Raw genomic sequence first — 14906 nt, 5'->3', positions numbered from 1 at the left:
AAAATTGTCCCTCTGGTTAAAGAATTGTTTCAACCAATCAGAGAAATCCACCATAGTCTGCGTTCTATGGCCTTTTCATCAGCTAAAGTTATTTTATCATGCTTAGGATATATTTAGACATAATTCCAATAGATTATTTGAATTATAATAGGAGTTCAGAAGATATACGTATGAATATAATTTAACATTTAATGGATAATACAAGGGAAATGTATAAGAAAGCTATCCCTAGATCAACGGCCTTAAGGAAAAGAAAACGGTACAACTTTTGATTAAAGAAAACCCAATTAGAGGGTGACTAAAATATATTTAACTACCATGAATTTTTAGTTTCATTGTAGTGTATTATAGGGCAATGTAACCCAGGAAAACAACTACTTTTTCTTATAGAAAAAATTACGCTCTCTTTGAAAATGACACTCGTTCCCGTTTCAAATGAATAGTTTCAGATATATATATATATATATATATATATATATATATATATATATATATATATATATATATATATATATATATATATATATATATATATATATATATATATATATATATATATATATATATATATATATATATATATATATATATATATATATATATATACCTTCCTATAATGGGGGACCCCCGGTGGGAACTCGGGGTTTTGGGTGGGGAAAACATACTGGGGAATCGATATATAAACGTAAAATAAGCCTTTTCTTCTCTCTACATTACCTTCTTTTATGTATTATAATTGGAGGAAAATACAAAACAGTATAACTGGATAAACTTTGGAGGAGCCGTTGCAAAGAATATTTCATGAAAAAATACAGTAACTAGTGCTGCCATCGTCTGATGTAGATCAAATGTTACAATTCCATGCTAGCATTAGCACCCATTTGTACGTACGTTCATGCATACCAGTTTTCGGTCTGCGCAAATATCACTCTCCCTGCGCAGAACCTCCCCCCCCATTACTCTTTTTATTATCGTATTATCATCTCTTTTTATATTCTCATTCTATATTATTTATCATACATTCCATTTTATCTTCCTCTATTGGGTTTATTTTTTTGGTTATTTCTTTTTCTCTCCCCGTTTCATATAAATACTTTTTCTGGACTAGTTTCTCGATCCAGTTCATTTATGGTAAAATCATCTCATTTTATATTCCCATTCAATATTATTCATCATTCATTCCATTTTATCTCCCTATATTGTTTTTATTTCTTTTCCTTTGTAATTTCCTTTTCACTCCTCTATTTCAAATAAATACTTTGTCAGGACTAGTTTCCCTATCTAGTTCATTCATGTTTACCGGCTAGTCTCCTTTGTTTTTCCCTTAACCAATCACAAACCGATGCCTATTCAAAGTTTACACAAGGGGGTTGTTTACAGATATTTCCCTGAACCCCCCCCCCCCCCTTCCTTTATCTCTTTAAGTGGTCTGTTCATGGCTCTTCCTCCAATCCCTTTTGCGTTGTAACGTTTGACCTTGTAAGGTGTGCGTCATTTCAAGTGAGATTTATTTTTTCGTATTTTTTGATGGAGGAAGTTATAGCAACTTGTAACGGCTTCAATATTCCGTACCTGAAATCAGTGTCTAAATTCCATGGTGATTTTTATGATCCTTCAGCCAATGTTGATTATTTCCTTAAACCACACAACCTAATTCCTCAACGTTTACAGTGCCCCAAGTGCCGTTCTCTTTTATCTTATAGGAAAGACATTCTTGTGTTTTATTGTAATTCTGAATCCATCATACCTAAAACTGAGAAGAAACATCGTTATGATGGTTATACCGTTACTGCCTATAAAGGTACATTTTTGGGGAAAAGTCGTCTACCCCCATGGAAGATAATATTATTTGCAAACCACTTTTTGCATAAACATTCGGACTATGAGACCCTCATTAATGGTATCGACATATCCTCAAAAACTAGTGTCGATTGGAGAAGTTTCTGTTCCAAGGTTACCGAATATTTCTTCGAAAACAAGTTTCGTCGTTTTCCTCATGAAAGTAAGTCATTGCTCAATAGTCATTATATGTGTTTTGTGACCGGGGTACTTCTAGGCCAGGTTAGGTGGGTTTGTTAGGTTTTGTGCCCTTTTTGTACTTTTTATATATTTTGTAGTAGTTTGATGGAAAAATTATTTAAAGCACGTATGGAAATATTTAGCATTTCTACCGCTAGTAATGTCATCGTGTCGTTGGTAACTCTGTGTACCATTCGTCATCGTTGGTAGCACTGTGAATCATTGGTAACGTTGCTAATGTTATCGTTCTTAGTACATTCGTAAGAGAAGTGACAACGTTGAATAAGTGCTTATATTTAAATATATTTCAACACAACATATATGTCAACTGTGATATATTTAACCATTTTAACAGAAAATATATGTTTTCCTGTAGGAAATATAGTGATTTAACCGGTTTTTACCTTCATTTCAACCGTAATAACATCAAGCAATTCGTCAATTTAAAGTTAGTCGGATTGGTTGATCTGTTTGATTCCGGTTGAAATGAAGGTCAAATTCGGTTAAATCACGCTATTTGCTATAGGAAATCATATATTTTCTGCAAAAAAATCACACACTGTAATACAATACAAATATACCGATTTTTTTTCTGTTTTTTCGTTATAAAGCCATCTTAGCAAATTTATGAGTTAATGCCTTTAGGAATACTATCTTCTATAACTTATATAACTGTGTGATATAAAATGAGTAAGATTTACTTAAGAATACTAAAACTATTACCATAAACTGATAGTATCTTGTATCTTAAAATCTAGGATTTAGGATATAGTTTGGCTATAGACTCCATAAAAACCAATATTAGCCTATGCTTGTTTAACTATGCTTTAAAATTTTTTTTATTTTACTTTTAAATGAAGGAAATTTTATGTAATTACCCTTCTAATAATTGAAAAGTGTAACTATATATTTTATCATTATTATTATTATTATTATTATTATTATTATTATTATTATTATTATTATTATTATTATTATTATTATTATTATTATTATTATTTTTATTATTATTATTATTACTTGCTAGGCTACAGCTCTAGCTGGCAGAGCAATATACTATAAGTCCAAGGGCTCCAACAGGTTATATAACCCAGTGAGGAAAGAGTTATGTATTATTGTAATAATGTACTATATTATTTCAATAATACATAACAGTCTCCTCCCCCTTAGGATGGGAAATCCATTTGATAATGTACTAAGAATGTAGGTGATGTTATTTCCTGCTTGATTCTTTCAAAAGATTACTGACACTTTTTTTTCCACTTCCATTCTACCCCCTTATTCAACAGATTATACAATGGATGTGCAATTGTAGACAAATTCTGAATGAAATTCTCATAAAATGTTACTAAACCTATAAATGATTGTAATTCCTTAACATTTTCTGGCACTTTTGTTGATTGTACAGCTTTAATCTTCTCTTTAGTTTTGTGAATACCCTTGCCATTTATTACAAAACCTAAGTATTCCACTGAATCAACTTCTAAAATACATTTGTTCTTATTTACTCTAATATTATGTTCCTTAAATTTCTTCAGAACTGTTCGCAATCTTTCTCTATGTTCTCTTGTGTCTTTACCCGCATTTAAAATATCATCTATAAAAATGAATACTCCTTGCATTCCTGAAAAAATCTTATCCATAGTTTGTTGCCATATAGCTGGACTACTTGCAACTCCATAAGGTAATCTCTTTGGCCTAAACAAACCTAAGGATGTATTTACTGTACATAATTCTTGTGAAGTTTCATCCATGGGAAGCTGTTGAAATGCTTGTCTTAAATCTAATTTAGAAAAAACACTGCATCCTGACATAGTTGCAAACATGTCTTTCGGATTTGGTAAGGGATGTTGAGCTACTGGCAGTTGTGGATTTAACGTTACTTTGTAATCTCCACATAACTTAACCTGTCCACTTTCCTTCACAATAGGAACTAATGGTGTAGCCCAATCTGAATATGTAACCTTTTCCCAGGAACCTTCACTTTCTAATCTCCTGATTTCTGTTTCAACTGCACTTTTCAATGCATACGGTACTGGTCTCGGAGCAAAAAATCTAGGAGAACTGTCAGGTTTCAAAACTAAAATTGCCTTTGCGTTCTTTACTGTACCTATTTTATCTTCAAATACGTCTTGAAACTCTGATATGATGTTATCCATAGACATTTCATTTTTGTTTTCATCTTGTCTACCTGCAACCTTCAAAATACTAGGCCAATCTAACTTCAAATACTATAGCCAATCTAAACCTAGCAAAGTTTGTCCATTACCTTTTACTACTGTTAATGGCATTCTCTCTAATTTCTGTTCTTTGTACTGTACTTCTACGTTCGAAGCACCTATTACCTGAATATCAAAACCATTATAACTTTTCAAAACTCTATTTGTACCTTCTAATAACAAATTAGGAATGCTTTTAGCCATTTCCTCAGACATAATTGATACATCGGCTGCTGTGTCAACTTGCATCAAAATTGGTTTACCATTGATGATTACTTCTACCATGATATGTTTCTTTGCACCTTTGTTGACTGAGTTTATGCGAAACGCAAAATCAGTTTCTGAACTAACCTGATTATCATGAACATTTTCCTCATTATTCTCTTGACCCATAGTATCAACTGTAGCATTTATTTTCTTTGCGTACTGTTTAGGGAATCTACAAGCAGTTGCAAAATGACCCAGCTTTCTGCAATTCTGGCATGTCTGTCCAGTAGCAGGGCATTTCTTTGCTTCGTATGCAAGATGATCAGTTTTACCACACCTAAAACACTTGGGTTTTTCCTGTTGTTTCTGTGTATAAGCCTGATTCTGATATTTATGAACATTAGTGTTAGGCACTTTTCTATGACTAGGCTTTGACATATTCCTTTTCTGATTCTCATTGGTTTTCCACTTAGAACCTACTGTATTAATTTTAGAATTTTCCATTCTATTGCTTGTAGAACTACCTATTATGTTACTTTGCCTATTTGATGTTTCTAAAGCTCTGCCTGTTATCAATACCTTTTCTAATGTTAAATCTTTATCTTGCAATAATTTCTTTCTTAGCTCTTCTGATGTGCAATGTGCAATTACTTGATCTATGATAACATTTTCTAACTCTAGAAATTCACATGAAACGGCTAAATTCTTTAGTCTAGTCACAAATGCATCTAAACTTTCATTTTCTTTCTGATAAGCCTGCGCTGAAAACTGGTATCTTTCAAAAAATTTATTGACCTTAGGAGCAAAATATGTGGTAAGAGCCTTAATTGCAGCTTCCATTGTATAATCTGTTGAATAAGGGGGTAGAATGGAAGTGGACAAAAAAGTGTCAGGAATCTTTTGAAAGAATCAAGCAGGAAATAACATCACCTACATTCTTAGTACATTATCAAATGGATTTACCAATTAAATTAGTAAGTGATGCATCAAACATAGGTCTAGGTACAGTATTATCTCATGTGATGCCAGATGGTACAGAAAAAACAATTGCATTCACTTCTAGCGTATTGAACAAGGCAGAAAGGAATTACTCTCAAATAGAAAAGGAAGGTTTAGCATTAGTTTATGGAGTTAAAAAATTCCATATGTATCTTTATGGTAGGAAAAAGTTCACACTTGTTACAGATCATAAACCTTTATTAGTAATATTGGGTCCAAAAGCAAGTTTACCTACGTTGGTAGCTGCAAGACTATAACGTTGGGCAGTTACGTTAGCAGCGTACCACTATGATAGAGAATACCGTCCAACATCAAATATGGGTAATGCAGATGCTTTATCCAGATTACCCGTAGACAAGGCTCCAGAAGAGTATGGTGACAGTGTTCTGTTAATTTCTGTATATGATATACCAATAACTGCGAAAGATGTAGCACACAGTACCAAGCAAGACCCAGTACTTAGTAAGGTTTTGGAGAGTTTAATGACAGGTAGGGACTTATGTGGAAAGGAGGAAAATTGTAAACCGTATAAGGATATATGGTATGAACTGAGTGTGACACAAGGAATAGTGATGAGAGGTTCCAGGGTAGTTATTCCTAATTCACTGACAAATAAGGTTTTGTCTGAAATACATGCTGATCACCAAGGTATTGTAAGATCAAAGTCAATTGCGAGAACTTTTGTATAGTGGCCAGGTGTAGATAAAGATGTGGAATGTTATATAAAGAATTGTATGAATTGTGTTATGCAACAGAACAATCCTCAATTTGCTAGAATGCACCCGTGGGAGTTACCCAGGTATCCATGGCAAAGAGTGCATAGAGATTTTGCAGGTCCTTTTTTGAATTATTTGTTTTTGATAGTAGTAGATGCTTACAGTAAGTGGCCAGAAATTATCCCAATGAAGACAATAACGTCTTACACCACAATAAAAGAGTTAATGCAAATTTTTTCAACGCATGGTATTCCAGAAAGAATTGTTACAGATAATGGTCCACAATTTACCTCTCAAGAGTTTAAAAAAAAATTGTAATGTCAATGGTATAAAGCATATATTTTCAGCTACATATCATCCATCCACTAATGGAGAGGCTGAAAGATTTGTTCAAACGTTTAAACAAAATATGATGTGTAGAAAAGCAAATTCAGGTAATGTATTTTTGCATGTGTCAAAATTTTTATTGTCTTATAGAACAACGCCGCACAGCACAACAGGCGTGGCACCCTCAAATTTGTTGATGGGGAGGAGGATAAGGTGTAAGTTAGATTTGTTGTATCCAAGTTTGCAAAGTGATTTAGAAGATAAAGGGTATAAACAAGTAGCAAAGCTTCCTAATGTAAGACATTTTTTACCTTTGTCTGATGTCATGGTAAGATCGTACAACACTCCAAAGAAGTGGGTACCAGGAGAGATTGTAAGAGAGATAGGAAATTTACATTATGATGTTCGTGTTGGTGATAATGTTGTAAAACGTCATGTTGATCAATTACAGCCGTTAAACAGCACACCAGGCGTGGCACCCTCAAATTTGTTGATGGGGAGGAGGATAAGGTGTAAGTTAGATTTGTTGTATCCAAGTTTGCAAAGTGATTTAGAAGATAAAGGGTATAAACAAGTAGCAAAGCTTCCTAATGTAAGACATTTTTTACCTTTGTCTGATGTCATGGTAAGATCGTACAACACTCCAAAGAAGTGGGTACCAGGAGAGATTGTAAGAGAGATAGGAAATTTACATTATGATGTTCGTGTTGGTGATAATGTTGTAAAACGTCATGTTGATCAATTACAGCCGTTAAACAGAAAGACAGTAGAGCATGTGAATGTTAGAGATGAGAAACTTAAAGAAGTAGTTAGATCAAATGAGTCAAATATTAACCAAGATGGTGCAACATCCAATGTAGATTCAGAACCAATTCATGTTCCAGTACAAGATGAGGTTAAAGTGCTTCCTAATAGGATTAACAGAGGAAAGCCCCCTGAGAGATTAGATTTATGAAGATTTTTACAATGTCAAGTTAAGGGGGAGGAGACTGTTTTGTATTATTGTAATAATGTACTATATTATTTCAAGTGTTGCAGGTATTGCGCAACATTGCATCATATTGCATGAATAAGACATGTTATGCTTTGTACATAAGAGTAATGATTTGTTTTAGTATAAGGATTCAAACATTTGTGGATTACCTCAAAGATAGGATGTGATTCTTTATGATTTGTACTGGAGTAGGATTTAAGTCTTTTCAGAGCGATGCTCTTTTGTTTAGCAATGTTTTGGTTTGTCAGATTGTGTAAGACGCTCCATATGCACTTGGGAGTCAGCTGTCACAGAGTAAAGAGTACAATGTAGTCTTTTATACATTAAATGTATTTTTTAGAATACCAACGTCTTATTATCCTTCAAACGAACATTGACGACATCAGGTGGGATCAGCTGAGAAATAATTACTAACAATTGTTCATCTATGTTCCAGGTAATTATTATGGTTAATAGAACTTCCTACCAAAGTACCAAATCGAACAGAAAGGAAATAAGTAAGCAAATAGAATAGTGTGCACGAGTGTACATTCTAACAAGAGAGCTCTAACTTAAGACAATGGAAGAAGACCAGGGTGCAGAGGCTGTGGCACTACCCAAGACTAGAGAACAATGGTTCGATTTTGGAATGTTCTTCTCCTAGAAGAATTGCTTTACACACATGATACCAATATAATAAATGTCACTCATATATAGATTGACATATTGCTATAATTGTGAATACTGTATAGCATTTAAAGTTTTAAAGGCCGCTTATGGAAGGCAGGGGCAAAGGATAGTGACATTGCCCCATCAAGCAGGAACATGCCCTATAGACTGACCATATATACATAATTATGAGTAGCGCTCAAGCCACCTATCAGAACTGCATCAAAATCACTCGCTATTCATTTCTATTTCTGTTATATATTATTGTAATGTACTATATTATTTCAAGTGTTGCAGGTATTGTGCAACATTGCATCATATTGCATGAATAAGACATGTTATGCTTTGTACATAAGAGTAATGATTTGTTTTGGTATTAGGATTCAAACATTTGTTGATTACCTCAAAGTTAGGATGTGATTCTTTATGATTTGTACTGGAGTAGGATTTAAGTCTTTTCAGAGCGATGCTCTTTTGTTTAGCAATGTTTTGGTTTGTCAGATTGTGTAAGACGCTCCATATGCACTTGGGAGTTAGCTGTCACAGAGTAAAGAGTACAATGTAGTCTTTTATACATTAAATGTATTTTTAAGAATACCAACGTCTTATTAACCATCAAGCCAAAAGTGACGACATCAGATGGGATCAGCTGAGAAATAATTACTAACAATTGTTCATCTATGTTCCAGGTAATTATTATGGTTAATAGAACTTCCTACCAAAGTACAAAATCCCACAGTGGCGACGAGGATGGGATCAGCTGAAAAATAATTACTAACAATTGTTCATCTATGTTCCAGGTAATTATTATGGTTAATAGAACTTCCTACCAAAGTACAAAATCCCACAGTGGCGACGTTTTGGACGACGGACAAAGCAGGGAGAAGCATTGGACCCTATGCACAAGGACGGCCAGCACAAGAGAAGGTCTATTTACATCAGGGGACAAGAGTAAAATCGCCCAATGAAGATTGTACCAGCAGCAGAACAGGAATTTCATCAAACACACAGCTAGGGTGAAATTTAAAGTTGGGTAGGTAGGAAGTACACTTGTGACTGCAGAACAGTAGCTTAACCTACCACAGTTATTAAGGTAAGCAAACAAAATGCCTTTTAATATCGAACACCCACTAGGTTTCAGCATCACTGATAAGCCTAATTCTGTTGCAACACGATGGCAACAGTGGTGTGAGGAATTTAAGATTTATTTAGAAGCATTAGGGAACATGAAGGATGCACAAAAGAAGGCATTATTACTTCATACAGCAGGTAGGGAAGTTCGGGAAGTGTTTAAGACTTTGCAGCCTACAGATGACACAAGTGAAGCTGCAATTAAGGCTCTTACCACATATTTTGCTCCTCAGGTCAATAAATGTTTTGAAAGATACCAGTTTTCAGCGCAAGCTTATCAGAAAGAAAATGAAAGTTTAGATGCATTTGTGACTAGACTAAAGAATTTAGCTGTTTCATGTGAATTTCTTGAGTTAGAAAATGTTATCATAGATCAAGTAATTGCACATTGCACATCAGAAGAGCTAAGAAAGAAATTATTGCAAGATAAAGATTTAACATTTGGAAAAGGTATTGATAACAGGCAGAGCTTTAGAAATATCAAATAGGCAAAGTAACATAATAGGTAGCTCTACAAGCAATAGAATGGAAAATTCTAAAATTAATACAGTAGGTTCTAAGTGGAAAACCAATGAGAATCGGAGAAGGAATATGTCAAGGCCTAGTCATAGAAAAGTGCCTAACACTAATGTTCATAAATATCAGAATCAAGCTTTTACACAGAAGCAACAGGAAAAACCCAAGTGTTTTAGGTGTGGTAAAACTGATCATCTTGCATACGAAGCAAAGAAATGCCCTGCTACTGGACAGACATGCCAGAATTGCAGAAAGCTGGGTCATTTTGCAACTGCTTGTAGATTCCCTAAACAGTACGCAAAGAAATTAAATGCTACAGTTGATACTATGGGTCAAGAGAATAATGAGGAAAATGTTCATGATAATCAGGTTAGTTCAGAAACTGATTTTGCGTTTCGCATAAACTCAGTCAACAAGGGTGCAAAGAAACATATCATGGTAGAAGTAATCATCAATGGTAAACCAATTTTGATGCAAGTTGACACAGCAGCCGATGTATCAATTATGTCTGAGAAAATGGCTAAAAGCATTCCTAATTTGTTATTAGAAGGTACAAATAGAGTTTTGAAAAGTTATAATGGTTTTGATATTCAGGTAATAGGTGCTTCGAACGTAGAAGTACAGTACAAAGAACAGAAATTAGAGAGAATGCCATTAACAGTAGTAAAAGGTAATGGACAAACTTTGCTAGGTTTAGATTGGCTACAGTATTTGAAGTTAGATTGGCCTAGTATTTTGAAGGTTGCAGGTAGACAAGATGAAAACAAAAATGAAATGTCTATGGATAATATCATATCAGAGTTTCAAGACGTATTTGAATATAAAATAGGTACAGTAAAGAATGCAAAGGCAATTTTAGTTTTGAAACCTGACAGTTCTCCTAGATTTTTTGCTCCGAGACCAGTACCGTTTGCATTGAAAAGTGCAGTTGAAACAGAAATCAGGAGATTAGAAAGTGAAGGTTCCTGGGAAAAGGTTACATATTCAGATTGGGCTACACCATTAGTTCCTATTGTGAAGGAAAGTGGACAGGTTACGTTATGTGGAGATTACAAAGTAACGTTAAATCCACAACTGTAAGTAGCTCAACATCCCTTACCAAATCCGAAAGACATGTTTGCAACTATGTCAGGATGCAGTGTTTTTTCTAAATTAGATTTAAGACAAGCATTTCAACAGCTTCCCATGGATGAAACCACAAGAATTATGTACAGTAAATACATCCTTAGGTTTGTTTAGGCCAAAGAGATTACCTTATGGAGTTGCAAGTAGTCCAGCTATATGGCAACAAACTATGGATAAGTTTTTTTCAGGAATGCAAGGAGTATTCATTTTTATAGATGATATTTTAATTGCGGGTAAAGAAACAAGAGATCATAGAGAAAGATTGCGAACAGTTCTGAAGAAGTTGAAGGAACATAATATTAGAGTAAATAAGAACAAATGTATTTTAGAAGTTGATTCAGTGAAATACTTAGGTTTTGTAATAAATGGCAAGGGTATTCACAAAACTAAAGAGAAGATTAAAGCTGTACAATCAACAAAAGTGCCAGAAAATGTTAAGGAATTACAATCATTTATAGGTTTAGTAACATTTTATGGGAATTTCATTCAGAATTTGTCTACAATTGCACATCCATTGTATACTCTGTTGAATAAGGGTGTAGAATGGAAGTGGACAAAAGAGTGTCAGGAATCTTTTGAAAGAATGAAGCAGGAAATAACATCACCTACATTCTTAGTACATTATCAAATGGATTTACCAGTTAAATTAGTATGTGATGCATCAAACATAGGTTTAGGTGCAGTATTATCTCATGTAATGCCAGATGGAACAAAAAACCAATAGCATTCACTTCTAGAGTATTGAACAAGGCAGAAAGGAATTACTCTCAAATAGAAAAGGAAGGTTTAGCATTAGTTTATGGAGTTAAAAAATTCCATTTGTATCTTTATGGCAGGAAAAAGTTCACACTTGTTACAGATCATAAACCTTTATTAGTAATATTGGGTCCAAAAGTAAGTTTACCTACGTTGGTAGCTGCAAGACTACAACGTTGGGCAGTTACGTTAGCAGCGTACCACTATGATAGAGAATACCGTCCAACATCAAATATGGGTAATGCAGATGCTTTATCCAGATTACCCGTAGACAAAGCTCCAGAAGAGTATGATGACAGTGTTCTTTTAATTTCTGTATATGATGTACCAATAACTGCAAAGGATGTAGCACACAGTACCAAGCAAGACCCAGTACTTAGTAAGGTTTTGGAGAGTTTAATGACAGGTAGAGACTTATGTGGAAAGGAGGAAAATTGTAAACAGTATAAGGATATATGGTATGAACTGAGTGTGACACAAGGAATAGTGATGAGAGGTTCCAGGGTAGTTATTCCTAATTCACTGACAAATAAGGTTTTGTCTGAAATACATGCTGATCACCAAGGTATTGTAAGATCAAAGTCCATTGCAAGAACTTTTGTATGGTGGCCATGTGTAGATAAAGATGTGGAATGTTATATAAAGAATTGTATGAATTGTGTTATGCAACAGAACAATCCACAATTATCTAGAATGCACCCGTGGGAGTTACCCAGGTATCCATGGCAAAGAGTGCATAGAGATTTTGCAGGTCCTTTTTTGAATTATTTGTTTTTGATAGTAGTAGATGCTTACAGTAAGTGGCCAGAAATTATCCCAATGAAGACAATAACGTCTTACACCACAATAAAAGAGTTAATGCAAATTTTTTCAACGCATGGTATTCCAGAAAGAATTGTTATAGATAATGGTCCACAATTTACCTCTCAAGAGTTTAAAGAATTTTGTAATGTCAATGGTATAAAGCATACATTTTCAGCTACATATCATCCATCCAATAATGGAGAGGCTGAAAGATTTGTTCAAACGTTTAAACACAATATGAAGTGTAGAAAAGCAAATTCAGATAATGTATTTTTGCATGTGTCAAAATTTTTATTGTCTTATAGAACAACGCCGCACAGCACAACAGGCGTGGCACCCTCAAATTTGTTGATGGGAAGGAGGATAAGGTGTAAGTTAGATTTGTTGTATCCAAGTTTGCAAAGTGATTTAGAAGATAAAGGGTATAAACAAGTAGCAAAGCTTCCTAATGTAAGACATTTTTTACCTTTGTCTGATGTCATGGTAAGATCGTACAACACTCCAGAGAAGTGGGTACCAGGAGAGATTGTAAGAGAGATAGGAAATTTACATTATGATGTTCGTGTTGGTGATAATGTTGTAAAACGTCATGTTGATCAATTACAGCCGTTAAACAGAAAGACAGTAGAGCATGTGAATGTTAGAGATGAGAAACTTAAAGAAGTAGTTAGATCGAATGAGTCAAATATTAACCAAGATGGTCCAATATCCAATGTAGATTCAGAACCAATTCATGTACCAGTACAAGATGAGGTTAAAGTGCTTCCTAATAGGATTAACAGAGGAAAGCCCCCTGAGAGATTAGATTTATGAAGATTTATACAATGTCAAGTTAAGGGGGAGGAGACTGTTATGTATTATTGTAATGTAATATATTATTTTAAGTGTTGCAGGTATTGCGCAACATTGCATCATATTGCATGAATAAGACATGTTATGCTTTGTACATAAGAGTAATGATTTGTTTTGGTATTAGGATTCAAACATTTGTTGATTACCTCAAAGTTAGGATGTGATTCTTTATGATTTGTACTGGAGTAGGATTTAAGTCTTTTCAGAGCGATGCTCTTTTGTTTAGTAATGTTTTGGTTTGTCAGATTGTGTAAGACGCTCCATATGCACTTGGGAGTTAGCTGTCACAGAGTAAACAGTACAATGTAGTCTTTTATACATTAAATGTATTTTTAAGAATACCAACGTCTTATTAACCATCAAGCCAAAAGTGACGACATCAGATGGGATCAGCTGAGAAATAATTACTAACAATTGTTCATCTATGTTCCAGGTAATTATTATGGTTAATAGAACTTCCTACCAAAGTACAAAATCCCACAATTTCTATTATGCTCTCTTGCCTTTTCACATCTGTCTTCTTATCACCCAGAGTTTTTATTCACTCCTTCCATCCACTTAAACCTTGGCCTTCCTCTTGTATCTCTCCCATCAGTTCTTGCATTCATCACCTTCAGCAGACAGTCAATTTTCCATTCTCTCGATATGGCCAAACCATCTCAACACATTCATACCCACTTTAGCTGCTAATTCATTTCTTACAAACGTCCTCACTCTCACTATTTTGTTCCTAACTACGTCTAATCAAAATACACCATCCATACTCCACAGACACTTCTTGAATACATTAAATTTCTATCTGTCCATCATTTTCATTCCCCGTAACTCCGATCAATACATCACAATTGGTACAATCATTTACTCATACAGAACTCTCTTGACATTCATTCCTAACCGTCTATTCTTTACCACTCCCTTCACTGCCCCTAACACTACATCATTCATTCTCTCTCTGACGTACATCTGCTTTCACTCCACTCGGGTCTAGCACAACTGGCTGGAACCCAACTTACCGCAACCCAACTTGCCGCAACCCAACTTGCCGCAACCCAACTTGCCGCAACCCAACTTGCCGCAACCCAACTGGCCGCAACCCAACTGGCCGCAGCCTGTTAGCTCTCTCTCTCTCTCTCTCTCTCTCTCTCTCTCTCTCTCTCTCTCTCTCTCTCTCTCTCTCTCTCTCTCTTTCAGAAAATACTTAGATACATCAAATCTCAAATAAGCACTAGGAACAAGGAATCAATGCTAACCTTGATTATAATGAACTAGTCATTGAATAGTTGTAAACTCTTTTCCTCTTTAATAAAATTTGCCCAATTGTCAATAGGGACTGCCTATCAAGGAATTGAATAAGTTTAAGTTTACAATGTAAAATACTCGGCTACAGTACGTCTGCAACAATGGCAGCTAGCATACTCTCATAGCGAGGAAAAGAGAAATGTGTCTATGATGGCCATACATAGGTTTTGGTCAGACTTGGAGCTGATAATATTACGGAATTTTGGAGATGTGAAAGGAAGAGATTATGTAAGGAGAGAATTCACGTAAAGAATGGTGAAATTATAAAATGTATAAATGAACATTCGCATACTG

Source organism: Palaemon carinicauda, chromosome 1 (assembly GCF_036898095.1).
Source record: "Palaemon carinicauda isolate YSFRI2023 chromosome 1, ASM3689809v2, whole genome shotgun sequence".
In the NCBI taxonomy this organism is placed as follows: Eukaryota; Metazoa; Arthropoda; class Malacostraca; order Decapoda; family Palaemonidae; genus Palaemon; species Palaemon carinicauda.
Note: the sequence above shows the minus strand (reverse complement) of the source record.